This window comes from Miscanthus floridulus, chromosome 2 (genome assembly GCF_019320115.1).
Source record: "Miscanthus floridulus cultivar M001 chromosome 2, ASM1932011v1, whole genome shotgun sequence".
In the NCBI taxonomy this organism is placed as follows: domain Eukaryota; kingdom Viridiplantae; phylum Streptophyta; class Magnoliopsida; order Poales; family Poaceae; genus Miscanthus; species Miscanthus floridulus.
In genome coordinates this window covers 30,351,768-30,373,811 of record NC_089581.1, presented here as the reverse complement: position 1 = coordinate 30,373,811, position 22,044 = coordinate 30,351,768, and the positions used below count along the sequence as shown (strand labels likewise).

The 22,044-nt window shown below is 49.0% G+C and overlaps 1 pseudogene; it reads left to right on the top strand.

The window, feature by feature from the left end:
* Positions 1-12,248: 12,248 nt before the first annotated feature.
* Positions 12,249-22,044, top strand: part of LOC136536277 (protein NRT1/ PTR FAMILY 5.2-like) — a 31,681-nt pseudogene continuing 21,885 nt past the window's right edge.

Here is a 22,044-nt window from a genome sequence, read left to right as displayed (position 1 = left end):
TGCTAAGCACACGGAAAAGTTGTGCAACTAGCGACTCAAAAAATCGTGCGGCTCGTTGGTGAGGTCTCCTCGGGTTTAAAAAATTGTTTTTTCGGTCTAGATTTATGATTTAGGCGGCTTGTCTGTCTTCACAAATCGAAAAGCAGAGGCGCCTCCTCTGTAGTGATTTTCTGCAGTAGTAGTGTACCTAATTAATAAGCGCTCGCATATTACCGCTAGGAAATTAATACTACTAATACACCAATGCAAATTTTAGTTTGTAGGTAATGTATTATTTCATCAGTTTTAGTATCCAATTGTTGATCCGTTTCGTTTATTTTCGTTCCTGCGTATGTACACTGAGATGCACCCACAAAGTCCGAGTTCTAGAGAGAAAAGAAGAATACTAGTCGCGCGCACGTACACTGGCAACAGGTCCGCCCCCTGTTGTCCGGCGACGAGTTCAGAGTCGACGTGCTCAGCGGGGCCAGCGCCACGGTGACGCGCATGGTGCCATCCGGTGGTGCCTTGGAGCATGTTTATAAAAAAATGAGTGTGTATTATGAACGTCTGTGTTGTACGGTATAATTTTTTTTAAAAATGGATAGGTGGGCCTCACATACCGATATGCATGAGGGGTATATGCCCTTAAGGGCGAAAACAATTTTGCCTGGAACTGGAGTAGACTGGGGTCACGGGGTTGTGGATGCTGCTTGGAAGTAGTACAAGATAGTCGCGGAAAGGAAGCGAGGCAGACCACCGGTATTTATCTATACTATAGTATAAAGAGCGTGCAAGCCGGCAACTTCCGTCGCTCTCACAGACCACTGTTACCGGCACAGTCAAAGCGCGATGGTTTTTCGGTGAACAGTAACGGATTTTCTGTGAACAGTACCGGGTTTTTATGAACAGTGACGGGTTACTATGAACAGTACTTTACCCATTAATAAACAATACGCACCTGTTTTTTTTTAAGACGTAATACAAACCTTTTTTCCCCACTATTACCCGCGCAAAGCGCGGGGTTACCTGCTAGTATATACTATTAATATGTGACTGTGACTGTTGGAAGTAACAGATAAGCGTATGAGTTTGGATGCCTGAATGGCCAATGGATGAGCACGCCTATATTTGTGCAATTTGATCCGATCCTGACTTATTACCCTGTGCAGACCACAATGGTTGAACATGTGGGTTGTTGGCACGGATAAGTATCCGGAGAAATATATACTGTAGAATACAAGTTTGTTTATACACAGCTTGCGACTTCCTAAAAATCAGTGCACCCGATTTTTTTTTTTTTTGAAGGTAAATGCACTCATTCTGTTGAGAATTATCTCTTGCAACGAACCACTCTATTGAGAATCCCTTGCAACAATTAAATACTTGCTGATCTCTAGCTCCAATCACAGCAGACATATACACACGCTCGAGAACCCTAGAGGCTCACATGAACACGAGATCGATGCACACGCACAATATCTATGTTAGTTCTGCTGTGCTAGACCACATGCCCGCAGATCGACCTCAAAAGAAAAGTGCTACAACCCATCAGTGATACGATCCAAGGTACGTACGTGAGAAATCGATGTTCATATCCCTCGGTTTCAAGGGCTAAGAAGCATGCACTCCTTTCATTTACAACGTGTAACTGAACAAAATCTTACATGATCCAGTGGCAAGGAAATGGTAACATGCCTACACACATATGAAAAGGATGGTAAGCTAGCCTCTTTATGTATATCTATATATATTGCAGATTCTCTGGTTGCTTACTTTACAAGTTACAAATGACGTGTGTATCACTATATATACAAGCCAGAACTGATCCTCTCCGGCTTATACGGGTGTGTTTGGTTGGTGCTCAACACTTTGGCCTAGGCCCTGCTTAGTTTCTAAATTTTTTTTGTCTCATACAGTAAAAGAGCATGTTTGAACACATGCATGGAGTACTAAATGTAGACGAAAAAAACTAATTGCACAGTTTTCGGCGAAATCGCGAGACGAATCTTTTAAGTCTAATTAGTGCATGAAAAGCCTTAAGTGCTACCGTAACCCCATGTGCTAATGACCGATTAATTAGTATCATCAGATTCGTCTCGCAGTTTTCTGATGGGTTCTGTAATTTGTTTTTTTATGAGTATCTAAAAACCCTCCCGATATTCTTCCAACACATTCGATGTGACACCCAAAAATTTTTACCTTCCCAACTAACCACACCCCTAGTCTGCTGGAGCTAACTGGCTTGTTTGGTTGCCTGTTGTTGGGCTTTAGCCAGGCCAAACCTGGCCTTTGTACGCCTCTTGGCAGGCTACGAAAGAACGGATTCGCGATCCGTTTTTCTGGAGCCGGGCTTGGCCAGGCCGCGTACCCGGTTCACAACACCCCGTGATGGGAAGGATATCCGGAAGATGTCACGTAATCTGATAGGATATGTACGATCCCGTGTTTCTTGTAATCTGTTATTACTTTCCGGTTATCTCTCAGATCTAACTGACTTGTAACCTTGCCCCCCGGACTATATAAGGCGGGCAGGGACCCCCTACAAAATGACGGAAAATCATACGATAGCTAATACAAACCAACAGACCACAGGAGTAAGGTATTACGTCATACTGACGGCCTGAACCTGTATAACTCGTGTGTCTCTGTTGCCTTCTTGTTCTTGATTACACGCTCCTCTGCCGATCAATCTACCATCGCGGGATACCCCTCGGTGGACTGCCGACGATATTATGTCGACAGTTGGCGCGCCAGGTAGGGGTGTGCGTGCTGTTTCCTTATCGAACAAGATGGTTTTTTCCACAGGCTCTTCGTTCCTCCCGCGGCCCGGCCAGATCTTCACGGTCGGATCCATCACGGGGGTCATCAACGCCGACGGAGTCGGAGAGCTTCTCGAGCCGGTGCAGATTCGTTCTGCGCCGACCACCCTCGCACCTGCGACCGCAGATCCAATCTCAGAACCACTTCTGGGGTCGACTTCATCAGCCACTCGCCGCTCGCTTCCTCGCTATCGGAGGAGGCACGTCAATAATGACGATCTGATCGAGTCTATCGACCGGGTCGGCCCGAAACTCGCCGATTGCCTCTTCATTGCTGAGTCAGCTCTGGACACCCTTGTTCAGCACCGATCACCTTCCGATCCCGATCTGTCGGTATCTAGTGCTCGGCAAACCTCAGGGCTCGCCGCCCTGCCCTTCGGGCTCGCCAACACCGCCGCTACGTATCAGGACGCCCTGAGGGGCAAATTCGCCGACCAGCTCGCCGACCAGCCTCCACCAACCGTCAACATGCTGCACGCCAGCCGGGGTCCCGGAACATCCCTCCAAACTATCCTTGAGGAAAATCCAGACTCCAAGTCTCAAGGCTCCACGGAGTCCCTCGTCGAGACCTTCACCAAGCAACCTCCCCTCCTGCATTTCCGGGGTGGCGCAATCTTCAACGTCAGTATCGACAGCCCCCTCGGAACGGCGAAATAGATGAGGAACGTGCCGCCCGTGAAAATAGGAACGCCAACCGCTCGCAACGCCGTGATAACGAACGCGCCATTGCGATGGCTGAGGCCGCTCGTGATAACCAGTTCGATTCACAAGGAAGGCCCCTCCATCGCAACCTCAACGAAGAATTCCTCCACGTTGACGGCCACGACGTTTTCAAAACTCCGAGCGCCAATCTAGCCGTGGCTGCCAACGAACTTGCACACCTCCCGCAGACGCCCGAGCTCGCCAAGGTCACCGCTATGCTTAAAGCGGCACACTGTCAAGTTAACGAGATCCGAGAAGTTCAGAGACCTTCATGCTCCACAAGCGCGATTCACCTATCAGCCGATCCTAGATCTAATCGCCACCCTAGTCAAAGCCGTTTCGTCGACCAGTCACTACCTCCCTAGGGGGGAGTTGGTGGCCACCACGCCGAGCATCATCGCCAGCACGACCAAGAGGTCGAACAGGACGCCCGAGTGCACCTCAGTAACCTTCGGGATGCACGACGGCGTATCGATCAATGACGTTTTGGGCGCCATGAAGATGAAGTACGACGTCGCCAGGAGTACGAGCAAGAGTACGGTAACCCGGACTCAGCTCTGGAGCCGATCGTCGCTGGTAATACTGCCGATATCGACCCCGACAGCCCGAAAGGGCCCCCAGCATTCACCAGGGCGCTCCGAACGCTCCAGTGGCCCCGCAGTTTCAAGATCACCGGAGTCGAGCCCTATGAAGGGAGGATGAACCCAACCCAGTGGCTATAGGCTTACGCCACCGCCGTCCGCGCCGTCGGAGGAGACACCAACATCATGGCAAATTATCTCCCCGTCATGCTCAAGCCAGCCGCCATGAGCTGGTTCACAAGCCTTGCCCCAGACTCCATCGGATCTTGGGAAGATCTGAAGAGAGTCTTTACCGACAACTACATGGCCACATGCAGGCGGCCGGGCACCAAGCACGATCTCAACCGTATCACCCAAAAGCCGTCCGAGCTACTCCGCAGCTACATCAGACGCTTCTCCGAGATGAGGAACTCTATTCCCAACATCACGGAAGCCGAAGTCATCACCGCCTTCGTCCGAGGACTTCATCACCGAGACCTCCGTTCTAAGTTCAACAGGAAGCCACCCACCGGCATCGACGAGATGATCACAACTGCCAACCAGTACGCCGACGCCGAGGAAGCAGAGGTGCGTTTTAATGAAGATACGGGCACTAATCGCCCGCCTCGCCGCCACGACGACCGCAACGACGACCGACAGCATAACGATCGCCGCCACGACGACCGCAACGACGACCGACAGCACAACGGTCGTTGCTACGATGACCGTAGTTTCCACCGGGACAGCGGATGAGATCGGCTAGATGGATTCAAACCTGGTCAGAATCACCGCCACTGACCAGATCACTTTGTTGCCAACATCAATGAGCCGCGCGCAAAGCGTAACTACGATGAGCAGTACAAGAAGATCCTTGATGGACCGTGCCCCCTGCACAAGAACGCTAAACACAAGATGAAGGACTGCCTTGGTTTGGCTAAGGAGTTCCAGGAGAAAAAGTACAACGACGACAATGGCGGAAACGGAGGACGCCGACCACCTGGGGATAATAATAATGCCTTCTAGGATCACGACAAGGTTGTCGCCACCATCTTCGGGGGTTTCGCCTCCAACGAGAGCAGAAGGGAACGGAAGCTCGTCGCCCGACGAGTGCTCGCCGTCGTTTTAGAAGAAACTACCGCCAACCCCAGCTATTGCCCGTGGTCTGAAGTCTCCATCACCTTCAGCAGGACCGACCAGTGGGCGGACATACCCTACACAGGGCGTTTTCCACTCGTCCTTGACGCGACTGTCCAGAAGGTGCTCTTCAGAAAAGTCCTCGTTGACGGTGGGAGCGCTTTGAATCTACTCTTCGCCGGGGCCCTAAGGGAGCTCGGCCTCAGGCCAACAGATCTCACGCCTTCAGACTCCTCCTTCTAGGGCGTGGTACCTGGCAGGGCATCTAGACCGCTTGGGGAGATTACCCTACCAGTACAGTTCGGCACGGCAACCAACTACCGAGTGGAGCATATCACTTCTACGTCGTCGACTTCGACACCGCCTATCATGCCATACTGGGGCGACCGGCTCTGGCCAAGTTCATGGCTGTTCCGCACTATGCGTATTTGGTGTTAAAGATGCCTTCGCCCGCAGGGGTCCTGTCTTTGCGCGCCAACCTCTCCGTCGCCTACGCCTGCGAGACAGAAAGTCTCACCCTCGCTGAAGCCACCGACCTCTCCATCCAGATGGCTAGCGTGGTCACCGAAGCCAAGATGCCGTCTGCTGACGACATGGAGATCCCAGAACCTCCTCGTGCCTCCGCCAAGTCCAAGGAAGTCAAGGAGATCGGCCTTCCTGCGTGCCAAATTGGGGCTCACCTTGACCCCAAATAGAAAAGCGCGTTCGTCTCCTTCCTACGTGCCAACGCCGATGTGTTTGCTTGGAAACCTACAGACATGCCGAGGGTACCACGGGAGAAGATCGAGCACTCCTTGAATGTCTCGCCGACCGCCAAACCAATCAAGCAAAAACTTCGTTGATTCGCGCCGGACAAAAAAGAGGCTATTAGGGTAGAAATAAAACGGCTCTTAGCTGCCGGATTTATAAAAGAAGTGTATCATCCAGATTGGTTAGCTAATCCTGTTCTTATTAAGAAAAAGAATAAAGAATGGAGAATGTGTGTCGATTATACTGATCTTAACAAACACTGCCCTAAAGACCCCTTCGGCCTACCTCGGATAGACGAGGTTGCAGACTCCACTGCTGGCTGCGACTTGCTCTCGTTTCTTGACTGTTACTCCGGCTATCATCAGATCTCCCTCAAGAAGGAAGACCAGGTCAAAACATCTTTCATTACGCCTTTCAGTGCATACTACTACACCACTATGTCCTTCGGACTAAAGAACACTGGAGCAACCTACCAAAGGGCTATCTAGACGTGCCTCGACCAACAGATCGGCCGCAACGTCGAGGCCTACATTGACGACGTGGTCGTCAAGACTAAAATCGCCGATAATCTCATCGCCGACCTTGAAGAAACTTTCTCAAACTTGAGCAAATACCGATGGAAGCTGAACCCTTCAAAGTGCATCTTTGGAGTTCCATCTGGTATCCTGCTAGGCTACATCATCAGCGCTCGGGGCATTGAACCAAACCCTGATAAGGTCTCCGCCATCACCAACATGAAACGACCGACGTGTGTCAAGGGTATACAGAAGCTTACAGGCTGCATGGCTGTGTTAAGCCGATTTATATCGCGCCTCAGTGAAAAAGGGCTACCTTTCTTCAAGCTCCTTAAGGCTTTCGAGCTTTTTTCTTGGTCAGAGGAGGCAGACACAGCTTTCGAGCAGCTCAAGTTGTTTTTAACAAAACCTCCAATCATGACAGCGCCACGACCAAATGAAACTCTGCTGGTTTACATCGCCGCCACTTCTCGAGTTGTCAGTACGGCTATTGTCGTCGAACGCGAGGAAACTGGACACGCCTACAAGGTACAACGTCCGGTCTATTTCATCAGCGAGGTAATTAATGAGCCCAAAACTCGTTATCCTCAGGTGCAAAAGCTATTATATGCAATTTTGATTACCTCACGCAAGCTCCGACATTACTTTGAATACTACAAGATCGCCGTGGTCACCGAGTTCCCTCTGGGGGATATTCTCTACAATATAGAGGCCAATGGCCGTATCATCAAGTGGGCTGTTGAGCTCGACACATACTCCATTGACTTCAGAAGCAGACCGACCGTTAAGTCACAGGCGCTTGCTGATTTCATCGCTGAGTGGACCAAAATCCAAGAACCCATCGCCGCCACTTGCCCTGAGCACTGGGTGATGTACTTCGACGGCGCCCTTAATATCAATGGTGCCGCTGCGGGCATTCTATTCATCACACCAACAAAGGATAAACTCCGATATGTTCTTCGCATACATTTTCCGGTCTCCAACAACGCCACGAAATACGAAGCATGTCTCCACGGCCTCCGTATAGCCGTCGAGCTCGGCGTCAAACGCCTCATGGTATACGGGGATTCCGCGCTGGTTATCAATCAGCTCAATAAAGATTGGTCCTGTTCCAGTGAGAAAATGGACGCATACTGCGCCGAAATCAGGAAGCTTGAAGGGAAATTCTATGGCATCGAGTACCACCACGTGGTATGGGATCAAAACCAACTAGCCGACCAGCTATCAAAGATAGGATCTTCTCGCGCCGCGGTTCTGCCGGGGTTTTTCGTTCAAGACATCTTGACACCATCCATTAAAGAAGATAAGGAAGTTGTAGAAGTACCCCCTGCTAAGCAGTTGGTACTCATGTTACCTTCGCCGATCACCGATTGGAGGGAACAGTTCATCAAATACCTCTCCAACGGTGAAGTACCCGCCGACAAAATCAAAATCGAATGACTAATTCGCCGAAGTAAGCACTACGTGTTGGTAGACGGTAGCCTGATGAGGAAAAGTGCCAAGGAGGGGATACTGCAGAAGTGCATCATCCAAGACAACGGTGTGAAGCTACTCTCCGAAATTCACTCTGGCTCCTGTGGCAATCATGCGGCTTTGAGAACACTGGTCGGCAAAGCTTTCTGAGCAGGTTTTTTCTGGCCCACGGCCATCTCCAATGTGGAAAATCTTGTTCGACGATGTGAGGGTTGTCAGTTTTTTGCCAAGCAAATATATGTACCGGCACAGGAACTACAGACCATCCCAGCTTCCTGGCCATTCTCATGCTGGGGACTTGATATGATTGGACCTTTCAAACCAGCGCCAGGAGGTTTCCGGTATGTGTACGTCGCCATTGATAAGTTCTCCAAGTGGATTGAGTACAAACCACTCATCGCAGTTACTGCTAAGAAAGCAGTCGAGCTCTTTGAAGACATCGTACACAGATTCGGTCTCTCGAACAGCATCATCACCGACCTCGGGACAACTTTTACCGACCATCATTTTTGGGACTTCTGCGAAGACCGGTGCATCTCTGTTAAATACGTTTCCATTGCTCATCCTAGAGCTAACGGCCAGGTCGAACGGGCTAATGGGATGATCCTCGACGCCCTAAAAAAGGCTCTATCAGAAAGAAGAAAAGCATCTGGGCAGATGGCTCAAAGAACTACCAGCTGTGGTCTGGGGACTGCGCACTCAAGCTAGTCGTAGTACCAGCGTATCTCCATATTTTATGATCTACGGCTCAGAGGCCATACTCCCAGCGAATATTGCATTCCGAGCACCCAGAGTAGAAAATTATGATGAAGAGCAAGCCGCAGCTGTTCGGACAGAAGACATTGATCGGGCTGAGGAAGAACGTTTGATTACTTGCATTCGCACATCCAAGTACCTCGAAGGTCTGCGGAGATATTACAACCGTAACGTCAAAGGTCATTCGTTCGCGATCGGCGACCTCATCTTACGTCGGAAACAAAAAACCGAAGGGCTTCACAAGCTGTCTTCACCCTGGGAGGGCCCTTACATCGTAAAAGGTGTTACTCGACCAGGGTCTTATCGCTTTTGTGACTTAGATGGACTCGATGTTCCCAACTCCTGGCACATAGAGCACCTTATACGTTTCTACCCCTGAAATAACACAGATATGTATTCTTTACTTTCATATTAATAAAGTTCTGGTCTCCATAATTTTCCTCCATTTTTTCCCTCCATTATAAGCTTCACTTACCGCTATCGGGCTATACGCCACTCCATCACGACCTCCAATACGCTCGCCAAGTATGCCCAAAAATCGCCGAACACGATAACTCCAAAAATCGCCGAACACGATAACTCCAAAAAACGCCGAACACGATTACTCCAAAAATCGCCGAACACGATTACTCCAAAAATCGCCAAACACGATAACTCCAAAAATCGCCGAACACGATAACTCCAAAAAACGCCGAACACGATAACTCCTAAAATCGCCGAACACGATTACTCCAAAAATCGCCAAACACGATTACTCCAAAAATCGCCAAACACGATAACTCCAAAAATCGACGAACACGATTTCTCCAAAAATCGCCAATTATGTTTTCACCGAATTACATAAGTTTTTCCTCCTAAAAACGACAACAATTTTTTGCACTCCAAATTTCGTAACATAGCTCGCCAAGCAACACACGTTTGTCTTTTCTATTTTCTATGGGGAAAACCCAGTCTTCGATTACTTCCTACACGCGCTAAGGGGCTCCACGCTCTGTGTTTCGGTTGGTCGGCTGCGGTTCCTTGGTCATACTTGTTAATCCTACACGTCAGGGTCTCTGCGCTCGACATTATGGACTATGGGCTAATCAAGGCCTAGATTTCAGGCATTGACTAACTGCTCGGACGCCACTTTAACTATTTCTCTCGACAAGTTACTCAAATCAGCCGCTGGGCGGCATGAGTTTTGCTTTGATAATTATGGAAGAAACCAAGGCTCCAACATCCCACCACACGTGCTATGGGCTCCGTGCTCTGCGTCTCGGGCCGTAGGCTACGGTCCTATGGTAACGCTCGTTTTTCCAACATGCACATGGGCTACGTGCCCTGCGAATTACGGGCTAGCTAAAGCATCAGGTTTAGTTAAAACTAACTGATCAAACACTGCTTATATTATGCATAACGGCATCGGGTTATTAATAAAAACGACTCTTCAGCGCTAAATAAAGTAAGTAGTACAGGCGACAGTATCCGAGCAGTTCGTTAAGATTCGCCACCAGCTTCTGTTTCGCCAAACAGGTCTATATCGACGACAAGCATTTTCGCCGCATCTTCAACATCATCCTCCAGTTGCTGGGTTTGCGCATCGCTCAGCCTATCTGTGAACCCACCACCTATCGACTGGATGTCGATAGACGGATAGTGGGACCGAACCACTGCAAGGGCATGAGTAGCGGCGGTCAAAACGGCGTCACGGTTGAAATTTTTGAAGTTCTCCCATGCTGCCTTGCATCTCTGAATGATGGTGTCTGGCCCTTACTGCCTGCTGTCAGGATGGGGTGCCGGTTCAATGTCGACGCAGTCGAGTACTGGTGCTATTGCGGCAGATATAGTGTTGAAGTTGTCTTTCTGGACTTTGGCTTCCTGTACTAGCACATCGAATTGTGCCCTAGTTTTATGGCGGTAATCTACAAAAATTAGAATGGTTCGTCATACCAGAAAAGTACTACAACATTACTTCTGATCAGGGGGTATCTACCTTTTAGTTCTTCGGCCAGTTTGGCTGCTCGCTCCGACTCTTTCACTTTCTCTTGTCGAATTTGCTCGACGGTCTGGCGAAGCTGGCCGAGTTCTGCGTCTTGCTCTGCAAGCACAATAGTTATCATAACAATGGATTGGCAAACTATTGCAAAGTACATTATGTATTAAGGCATACCGGATTTCTGCTTGGATACATCCTCGAACTGCTGACATTTCCGATCGAGTTGCTCGGATTTATTTTTGAGTTCTCCGGTTTTCTTACCCAATTGCTCGGACATATTTTTTAGCTCCTCGGATACAATCGCCAGTTGTTCGGACTTCTTCTGCAGCTGCTCGGATGTAGCCGTTAATTGTTCGGACAGAACCCCTTTCTGATGTTCAAGGTCAAGTGAGTTAGACTCTGCAAGGTCCCGCTCGCGCTGGGCCCTCTTAATATTCTTCTTCGAAAGATTTAATGCCTCTCGGAGCTTCTTGTTTTCCTCGGCGAGGGGCTCCATCCTCTTCATCAGTTGATGCCGCTGCTCGGCTGTTCGAGCTATCCCCTGCGGATGAACAATGCTAGAGATAAGCCATGGTTTCCAACAACATATATCACTGTTTTAGATGCGGTACTCACCTCGATTTGAGTCATAACACCAGCAACGGCGGATTTTAACCTCTTTATCTCCCTGGTGGTGTCTTCTTCCTCGACAACTACCACCTCTTCCCCGCGTTTTCAGAGAATCCGGACAGACTGGGGCTTGGGCGCGGCACGCTCGATCTCCACAACCTCGTCCTCATCCGTCGTCGATTGAGGCACCACTGGGGGACTCCGTGGTCGGACAGCTGCTCCGACCACCCCTGGCATCGCTGCGGGTGGTGCAGGTTGCTCCTTGGCCGTCGACGGAGCTTCATCTTCAGCTTCCGGTACATCAACAACAGTTGCAGTTTCCGCTTCCAAAGTACCGACCTTTTCAGTTGAAGCCTCAGTCGCGATCACTGATGCGCCTGTCGCGTGCGCCAATGATTCACCGTCGCCAGGACCGCTCGCAGCGGCAGTTGGCCCGTCCTCTGTTGGTCGAGCACTCGGGGACTCCCGGATAGGGGCAGTTGCCATTTTTTCTACTGAGGGTACGGGCCTCGGCGTCGCCCTGCGTAATATCGGTTTTTCAGTAATCAAGAAAATTCAAAGAACAATATTATTACTCCAAGGCAAATATACTTACGGTTTGGTCTTCCAATTAAATTTCTTGAACCGACGATGCCTGCCTGATCCCCCAGGCACTGCTGCTTGTTCTGCCTGATGGGAGGACTCCTGCTCCTCTACAACAGAGTGCCGCTCTGCTTGGTGCCCCGGGGCCGCCTCTGTGTGCTGCTCTGCGGTTATCCCCTCTTGCTGCTCGGGGACTTTGGTCGTCTGCGCCGCTGGGACGTCTGTCGTTGCCCGCACATAGCTTCTCCCCGTCTGCTGCTCGAGAGCTTCAGCATCCGTCGATGGCTCTTTCATGCTCGGCGGATGCGCTGCCTGGTCCTCATCATCGTCCGACCACTCCAGCACAGTGTTTCTTCGTGGTCGAGCGGTTCGGTCTTCTCCAAGCGAGATGCCGCCCGATTTTGGTGCTGTAGAGCTTGCGGTTTTCCTCCTTTTTTGGATCGGCTCATCTACTACCGGTCTTTTCCCGCGGATCTTCTCCGATGCTTGGGATGGACTATCCGACGAGGTGCTCTGCTCCTCCTCTTCGGACTGTAGCGGTCGTCGAATGTCCACTCCTTTCGGCCAATCCGCTCTCGAAACGTTTGAAAAGTATATTGCCCTATCCTGCAAATGGATCTTTACATAAGTAAGTCAGTCCTTTGCTCGGAAATTGATGCCTAAAAAATGCAAGGTGAAAGGGTTACCTGAGGAGGGGGATTGGTATAGTTGAAAGCCTTCATTCCTTTTGGCCAACTGAATGAGATATTGGAAGTAAATAGGTCCATGGCACGGTCTATTACTTCTTTCTTCATCAGACGGTCTGTGTTTTCCCAGGTACCGTCGTTGTCACCTTTATAGTCAAATGCTAGGTGGGCCCTCTCTTTGCAGGGCTGAACGCGCCGCACTATGAAGCTAGCCGCCACCAGTTCACCCCTAAGCTCCACGCCCTTAATCAAGTCCAGCAGTTCCATTACCTGCTCCATGTCAGCATTGTTGGGTCTCTCCGACCAGTTACTATGATTAACCGGGATGTGGTGGACGTCGCATTGAATCATTGGGTGACTTTGTTTGATATAGAACCATCTGGCATTCCAACCTTTAAGAGAGGTATTTAGCGGTACACTGATATATTCGCTGGTCATCCCATCCCTGAGTTGCAGGTACACACCGCCGACCACCTTGGAACCGCTGCCCCCCTTCTTCTTCAGACAGAACAGGTGCCTGAAGAGGTTGAAGTGCGGAAGAACACCGAGAAACGCCTCGCAGAAATGGATAAAGATAGACACATGCAGAATGGTGTTGGGATGCAGATTACAGAGGCTAATCGCCCAAAACTCCATAAGATCCCTCAAAAAGGGGTGGACAGGAAACCCTAATCCTCGCCAGAAATAATCTTCAAATACTATAGCCTCATCAGTATGTGGTGTTGGGAAGGGCTCACCACTAGCCGGCCGCCATCCAGCAGTGAGGCGGTCTGGGAGAACGCCCACCGCCACCATCCTATCGAGATCAGCCGCCGACGTCTTCGACGGCACCCACTCCTCGTCGCGGCTAGCTCCGGTGGCCACTTTCTTCGGCTTTGCGGCTCCTTTTTTCGGCGCCATTTTCTCTGGATTGGAATTGGTTTGGAGGCGAGTGCTCGCGATGGTGTGGAATGTGGAGCGTAGGGTTTGCGAAGGAAGGAAGAAAGGCAAACTGAGTGAGGTAGGAGGCGATGTATGTGGCGGCGCGGTTATAAAGCACTTCCTCCAGTTTTCATTGCGCCTGAGGGTTTTTGGGAAACCGTTCTTGCCATTAGCGCTATTTCGACTCCACCAAAGCGGTTTAATGGGCCGCAAATTGGGCTATCACGCAACAGTAGCCCACGTCGCTCATTTATTGCCGCCAAATATTCACCAATTTCTCCGCAATTTAATGAGGCTCAGCACCCGATGCTGCACAACCATTACTCCGATTTTTTCTCCACGGTTTGATTTATCCGATATCTACGCCCAACACACGGGGACTAGCTACTTGCTTGGGTGGATTACTTTTTTCTGAGCCTGGCACCACGTGACTACGTCACCTACTGTCAGGCTCGGGGACTAAGTGGGCACACTTCACCTTGCGGTGAATGTGTTTGTTTTTCATCTCGAGGCTACGCTCGGGGACTGGTTACTTGCTCGGGTGGATTACTTTTTTCTGAGCCTGGCACCATGTGACTACGTCACATACTGTCAGACTCGGGGACTAAGTGGGCACACTTCACCTCGCGGCGAATGTGTTTGTTTTTTCTGAAATACTCCGAGCCTCTAAAAGTTAAACCAAGGTTTCTTTAACCTCGTGGTCGGACTCTAAGTGGGCACACTTCATTTTACCACGCGGGAATTTTCAATTCTGAAATTGAGCTCCTTACACCCTTATGACAAGCCGTGCTCGGAACACACTGGTCGGCGATGGTGCACGCTGCTCGGCAACTGCTCACAACTGATCGGCGATTCGTTATGGTGGTCGGACCATGATTTGGACAGCTCGGTTTTTGTTCGCACCTGCTCGGAAAAGTTCAAGACGGCGTTGCTCAACGGGTACAAGGCGCTCGGGGACTAGCTGTGGGGGGTATGACCCCGGATACCCACGGCAGGCCATATGGGCTATGCCTCCAGAGGCGGTCCAGCCCACGAGAAGGAGCCTTGCGGGGCACGATTCTGCTCGGCGCCTCCCGCAAGGCATGGGAAGGATATCCGGAAGATGTCATGTAATCTGATAGGATATGTACGATTCCGTGTTTCTTGTAATCTGTTATTACTTTCCGGTTATTTCTCAGATCTAACCGACTTGTAACCTTGCCCTCCGGACTATATAAGGCGGGCAGGGACCCCCTACAAAATGACGGAAAATCATACGATAGCTAATACAAACCAACAGACCACGGGAGTAAGGTATTACGTCATACTGACGGCCTGAACCTGTATAACTCGTGTGTCTCCGTTGCCTTCTTGTTCTTGATTACACGCTCCTCTGCCGATCAATCTACCATCGCGGGATACCCCTCGGTGGACTGCCGACGATATTCTGTCGACAAGTAGACAGTAGTAGTAGATTGATTTTTTATGGTTAACCGCTGTGGTTGTCTGATATATATAGGGGGGTGTGGTTTTATCTGAGTAAAAAATATATCCAAGATATAATCTACAAGTTCACCGTAACATCAGAGGTGTTTCCATCGAATTTGAGTTGAATTAGACTCGGGCTGCCGATTTCTAAAATTGCCCTAGGCCAACAGCAGTCAAAACCGGTCTGGACTGGTTTGGTCTTCAGCAGCATGTGCATCGTGGCAGTCCAAACCGGTCTAGGCCGGTTTTCTACTTGTTTTGCTCAACTTTATATATATATAAATCCAAAATTGATTTTTTTATATAATTTGATTCTCAAATTTGAACACGTGAAATAAGATTGGCCTGTGAAGTTGTGAGCGCTGGTCGGTGAAGAACTACTTCTGTTGGTAACTTCGTATGCGTACGTGGATACTGCTTCGTATAGTAATCGGTAGGCGCCCCGCGCTGCCGCGCATCCACATCCACCGAACTGCATCATGGATATTCGATTCGAATTCCCCTTTCCCAGTTCCCTGGTGTGTTTCTCTGAGCGGCGAACTTGTAGCGGCCCGACCAGTTGTTTGTTTTTGGTAGATAAGTTTAATCGGTGCTGGTTTATTGTGAGAAAAAAATATTATTGATTGACTGAAAAGCCCTGTCTAAAATCAATAAGCCCTTGTTTAGTTGCCCGATTTTAAACAACCAAAATCATTGTGCTAGCATTGTAGCACATTGTAGCGTTTCGTTTGTATTTGTGAATTATTGTCCAATCATTGACTAATTAGGTTTAAAACGTTCGTCTCGCAAAGTACGATCAAACTGTGTAATTAGTTTTTGATTTCGTCAACATTTAGTACTCTATGTATGTACCGCAAGTTTGATATGACGAAGAATTTTCTTTTTACATAGTGCCAAAGTTTAGATTTTGGCGAGAACGAAACGCCCCCTAAGCCAACATGCTGCTTTACTCGACTACCGTACGTTGTCAGGGCACGTTTCAACGTGCTCGTCGTCGTCATTGTGGAGGGAGGGGATCGTGGTACATGCCGGTGCAAAATCGCAGAGCACAGTGAATGTCTTGAATGCAAACAAACAGGGGGAGCGGTAGGAGGGCATGCGTAGCTGCACAATTTAATGCACGCATCAGAAGGACTCCAGCTGTTCAGCCAGAAGCCCAGAGAACCGCTCTAGGCTCTCCTCGCCAGTCGCCTCTGGCCTTGACCCTTGAGCCAGCTGCTGCGTTCGGCCATGTAGAACGGCGAGGGCTCCAAGCGCGGTGGCTGGACCGCCTGCACCTTCATCGTCGGTACGTCCCGTACATTTTCCTCATCAGAGAGATTCAGAGTCAGCTAGCGGCGCGCTCTCGTTTCTCCGGCCCGACGGCCGGCGGCAATGTTTCGCCGCTGGGATTTGTTTCGCGTGCCCATGGGCCATGGATCTATGCTACGCATATATGCATGCAGTGTACGAGCTGTTCGAGCGGACGGCGTACTACGGCGTGGCGGCGAACCTGGTGGTGTACCTGACGGAGCGGCTGCACCAGGGCACCGTCCAGGCCGCCAACAACGTCACCAACTGGTCGGGCACCGTCTTCCTCACGCCGCTCCTCGGGGCCTTCCTCGCCGACGCCTACCTTGGCCGCTACTGGACCTTCGTCGCCGGCTCCGCCGTCTACCTACTGGTATGTACGTCATCGCTAATTAATAATTACCCCTCCTGAGTCCTCACTAACCAGTTATTACGTTAATTAATTTGTTTGCCATTACAGTACGTTTCACAAATAAACCGTTCGCAAGTTAATTCTTGGATTCTTTATTTCTAGCCGTTGGATATATTTTTTTTGGTGTCCCATGTTTTTGTGTATCCTAGAAAAACATAGTGAGGGGAATGAACCTCCCGTTAAATTTGAGGAAAAAAAATGCCCTGCAATAAATGAGATCTTATTGTCATGCTTGCGCAATAATTACATGTTGAATGCTTGTAAGTACTTTAGGACAAATCCATTCCAACCAGCTGATGAGCCACTACTTTGTGAATTGTGAGCAACATTGTAAACTACAGGTTCAGAAGGCAGAGCATCAGATGCCTTCCATTTTTCTAAAAAAAAGCGCATCAGATGCTTTTGTTCTACTAACATTGGTACAAAGGAACTTATTTGAGGTTGACTGTTCGGTTGGCTTCATGACTACTTTTGGATTGAGCTTATTCAATACGCATGGAATAATATTTTCTTCTCACAATATTTCAGCGTAAGCATCAGCGTAAGCCAAATTTCAGCATAAGCAAACAGGGTAAGGTTGTGTCAAATACTTCCACCATCCAAGAAAAGCATTTAATGTTTAAGTTGCTCTTTGTCCTAAGTCAAACTACCAAATTTATAGAGAAAATTGTTAACATTTATACACGAGTACATATACTCGTTCCGTTCCAAAATACATGACGTTTTTTACTTTTTAGACATCATGTTTGATTGTTGTGGGGGTATGGTCCTCGGTATCCACAAGACAAGACATGGGCCGCACCATCAGAGGTGGCCTAACCCACAAGATCAAGGCGTGCACAACGTTGCTCGGCGTGCACCGTAAGATATTGTATAGTACCAAATAGAATATTGTCCTTATAACCCTATCCCTCCAGAGTACATAAGGAGAGGCAAAGGTCCCCTAGTCGCTGGGCTACATCAAGATACATACATCTACACACACGCAATATCAGACGATAGCTATATAAACCAACAGACCATAGGAGTAGAGTATTACGTCATACTGACGGTCTGAATCTATTTAACTCGTGTGTCTCTATTGCCTTCTTGTTCTTGATCTCACGCTTCTCTGTTGATCAATCTATCTTCGTGGGATACCTCTCGAAGGACTGCCGATGATATTCTGTCGACAGTTGGCGCGCCAGGTAGGGGTTTACGTGCTGTTTCCTTATCAAACAAGATGTCTTTTTCTGTAGGCTCTTTGTCCCTCCTGCAGCTCGGCTAGATCTTCACGGTCGGATCGATCTCATGGATCATCAACGCTGATGGAGTCAGAGAGCTCCTCGAACCGGTGCAGATCAATTCTGCATCGATCACCCCCGTACCTACAACTGCAGATCCGATCTCGGAACCACCTCTGAGCTTGCCTTCATCGACAACTTATCGTCCGCTTCCTCGCTATCAAAGGAGGCAGATCAACAACGATGATCTGATCGCATTCATCGATCAGGTTGGTCTGAAGCTCGCCGATTACCTCTCCATCGTCGAATCGGCTCTGGACACTCTGGTTCAGCACCGACCACCCTCCGATCCAGATTATCAGAGACTGATCGGAAGGCTCCAAGGGTTACGGCCCTACCCTTCGGGCTCACCAACGTCTCCGCCACCTACCAAGACGCCCTAAGGGGTAAATTCACTGACCAGGTGGAAGATGTCTGCCCTCTCGCTGACCAGATCGCCGACCGACCTCCGTCGACCATCAACATGCTGCACGTCGGCCGACGCCCCGAAGCATCCCTCCAAACCATCCTAGAGGAGAATCCGGACCAGATAACATCAGACATCGTCGACCAGACTTTCTAAATCAAGCTAAGTCATAGATTTAATATTCTTCTAAATATTCTCCACTCTTCGTATATCGCCATAATGTTTCTCCGAGTTGCTTTCTCCATATTTGTTCTCCAAATGATTTTCTGAATCCCTGAACAGTCATGTTGATGCTCGGACGCCTCCAGAGACGGCCCTATCTCCGGCTTCTCCCTACATGTGCTACGGGCTCTACGCTCTACGTTATGGGTGGTCGGCAGCGGCTCTTTGGTCACACATGTTCCTCCTACACGTTCACGGGCTTCGCGCTCGACGTTATGGTTAATGGGCTAGCTAGGGCTGGAGACTCAGATACACACTAACTGTTCGGGCGGTTTATATTAAATACATCTTCACACCAACTGATCTCCGAGCTACTTACGCTATTTCATCGTCATTGTTGATTTTTCTTCGGAGTTCATATATTTTTACATCATGTAATACCAGTTCTATATATTTATATTGCAGGATCATTGAAAGGATCAAGATGCCCAAGAGGGGGATGAATTGGGCTAATTCTAAATTTCTTTGCAATAATTAAATCCTATGGTTAGCTCAATTAACCCCTTATGTCTAGAAAGTGTTTCTAATTGTTCTACCGCACAAAAGACTTGCAACCTAAGTTCAAATCCTACTCTAGCATGGCAATTCTATGAATATAAAGACAAGAATTGAATTGCTCAAAGTAAATGCTCAAAGTAAATAGAGAAGGAGGAACGCGGTGATGTTTTGCCGAGGTATCAGAGAGTCGCCACTCCCCACTAGTCCTCGTTGGAGCACCCGTGTAAGGGTGTAGCTCCTCCTTGATCCCCGCAAGGATCAAGTGCTCTCTATGGGTTTATTCTTTGACACTCCATCACGGTGAATCGCCCACAACAGCTCACAACTTGAGTTGGGTCACTCACAAGCTCCGCTGGGTGATCACCAAGCTCCCAATCACCACCAAGTCATCTAGGTGATGGCGATCACCAAGAGTAACAAGCACAAACTCTCACTTGATCACGATAAGCTTAATGAGAAGGTGGATGCACACTTTGCTACTCTTGATCTTCACTAATGAGGGCTCTCTTTGGGATTCTCAAATCTTAATTATCTCACTAGGACCTTGCTCTTCTTGGCACTCTCTAAGGTGTTTTTCAGCTGTTGAAATGAGCAAAAGTACCCCCACACACGAGCGGAGGTTGTATTTATAACACCGGCTGAAAAACAAACCATTATGTGCCTCTGTGGGGTGACCGGACGCACCGGTCAGTACACCCTGAACTCCAGTGGTTAAGTGTTGACCAAACGCAGGTCAGCGTCCGGTTAGCACTGACCGGACACGTCCGGTCACGTTTTCCCCTCACTGGAACCTTACTGATGTCAACCGGACTCTGGACCCCAGCGTCCGGTCACTTGCTGAGCAGCGTCCGGTCAGTAGCCGGAATCTGATCAGTGTCTGGTCAGCATTGACCGGACATGTTCGATCAGGATTCTCCCTCTCTAGGACCTTACTAGAGTCGACCGGACATTGGCCCTCAGCGTCCAGTGACTTGACCTCGCAGCGTCCGGTCACTTCTAGATGCTTTCACCTTGGTCAAAAGAACTGACCGGACCCTGAGCTAGCGTCCGGTCACACTGGAGCCAGCGTCCGGTCAATATTTGACCCTCCATTCACTTTCAACTCTCGATCATAGGTGAATGAAGTTTGCTCCATTGGATCAAAGGGTTGTTATGGAGCTACCTAGTGCTAGTTTTAACAAGTGTGCACCACACCTAACTTAGACTCACCTAGGTCAAGCTACCCGTTCATACCCCCCTTAATAGTATGGCCAAAGGAAAAACAAAGTTCTAAACTACTCTAAGTGTCTCTCCAACTTCAATCGACACTTAGAACTAGTCCATCCTTAACCTTGTCGTCCATCCTTTGAAAACCGAAACGATTTCCATCATAGGGGCATGACAACTATGATTGCCCAATCGATCTTCATTACCGTGACCTAACTCAATTGTTTCTGCAAAACATACGTTAGTCACAGTAATCACGTATTGTCATTAATCACCGAAATCCAACTAGGGGCCTAGATGCTTTCAATCTCTCCCTTTTTGGTGATTGATGACAATACTACCTTGAGAATGTGAAAGAGATGAGGTTTTTAACATGCTTGGTTTATATAAGCTTTTGGTAATAAGAACAAAAGTGTTAGGCAAGCTTATACGACCCAAGCCAACATGATGTACTCAAAAGATATAAAATAAGCATGAGTACAAGTAATAAAGCTCATTTGCATCGGAGTAAAACGCGGAAGCAAAGGCAAATGAGCATAGCACAAGTGATATGACATATAAAGAATTCAAAGTAGAGAGCACACATGTTATATATCACGATCACGTAGATATCACTATCATATAAATATAGTAGTAAACATGAATGCATAATGTATCACACACACAAATGCATAATAGTGTATCTCACATATAAAAACTCCAAATGTAATATATAAACTAATATAATAACTAAGCTCTCCCTAGATAAGTAGCTCCCCTAAGTCTAACATACTCAAACCTCCTCCCCCTTTGGCGTCAAACACCAAAACCTAAGGGTCGATCGATGGGGCTGCAGCGGACGAGCCGGGCGTTGAGGTACGAGGAGTAAGGTGGAACTGGGTGCCATGATCATCTGATCCTGAGCTCTGAGCTGTCTGACCCTCTAAAGCTAGTAGTGATACTGAAGCAGTCTGGGTCGGATCAGGAACTGGTGCTGTTGTAGGCTGGGCTGGTATAACTGAAGCAGCCGGCTCTAATGATGACACTAAGGAGGGGAGCGTCTCTGTTGTCGCTGTGATAGGTGCAACCATAGAAGGACCTGAAGCATGTAGGTATGGAGGAGTGGGCTACCCTGTCAACTCACTGAAGGAAGCTCCAAGACTCCTAGAGACTGAAGTGTCTGGCACTAGCAGCGACGACGTCTATGTCGGTGTGAAGCCCGTCTGAAGTGGTGTGAACTGTGACGCTACCACTGGCGAAGCAAACCACTGGGACACCTGCTCTGTCGGTGAAGCATACTATGCTGTTGGCTGTCCCTGACTCTAAAGTCCACTAGGCTATAACGCTGGAGTCATCGAAGTGGTGGCAGGCTGACCAAGCTAGGGCAAAGCCTATGGCGGTGGGGCCCCAATCCCTATCACTACATGCTACATGAATCCAAGAAGCTGCTGCTGCATGAGGATCTGCTGTTGATGCATGGCCTACTGCTGCTGCTGTAGAGCCTATGTCTGCTGCTGAATAACTAGCTACTATCGCTGGAACTCGTCCTATCAAGTCTAGAACTGAGCAAATGTAGCAGCTGTCTCCTGAGCCTATCGTGCCTGGTCCTGCATCATCCGCTCAAGTATAGCAAGAAGAGCGGGGTCTGTCTATGGGGCAAGTGCCGCTAAACTAGAGCTACCGACCTTAGCATCATGTCGTCGTGGAGGCATCTAAGGAATGGGTTGGTAGTCATCATCAGAACTGTCTCTGGGCTCGCTAGTGACCAACCCCTCTGCTGAGCAAGCTCCTCCTCCTCTGTGGCTGTAATACCC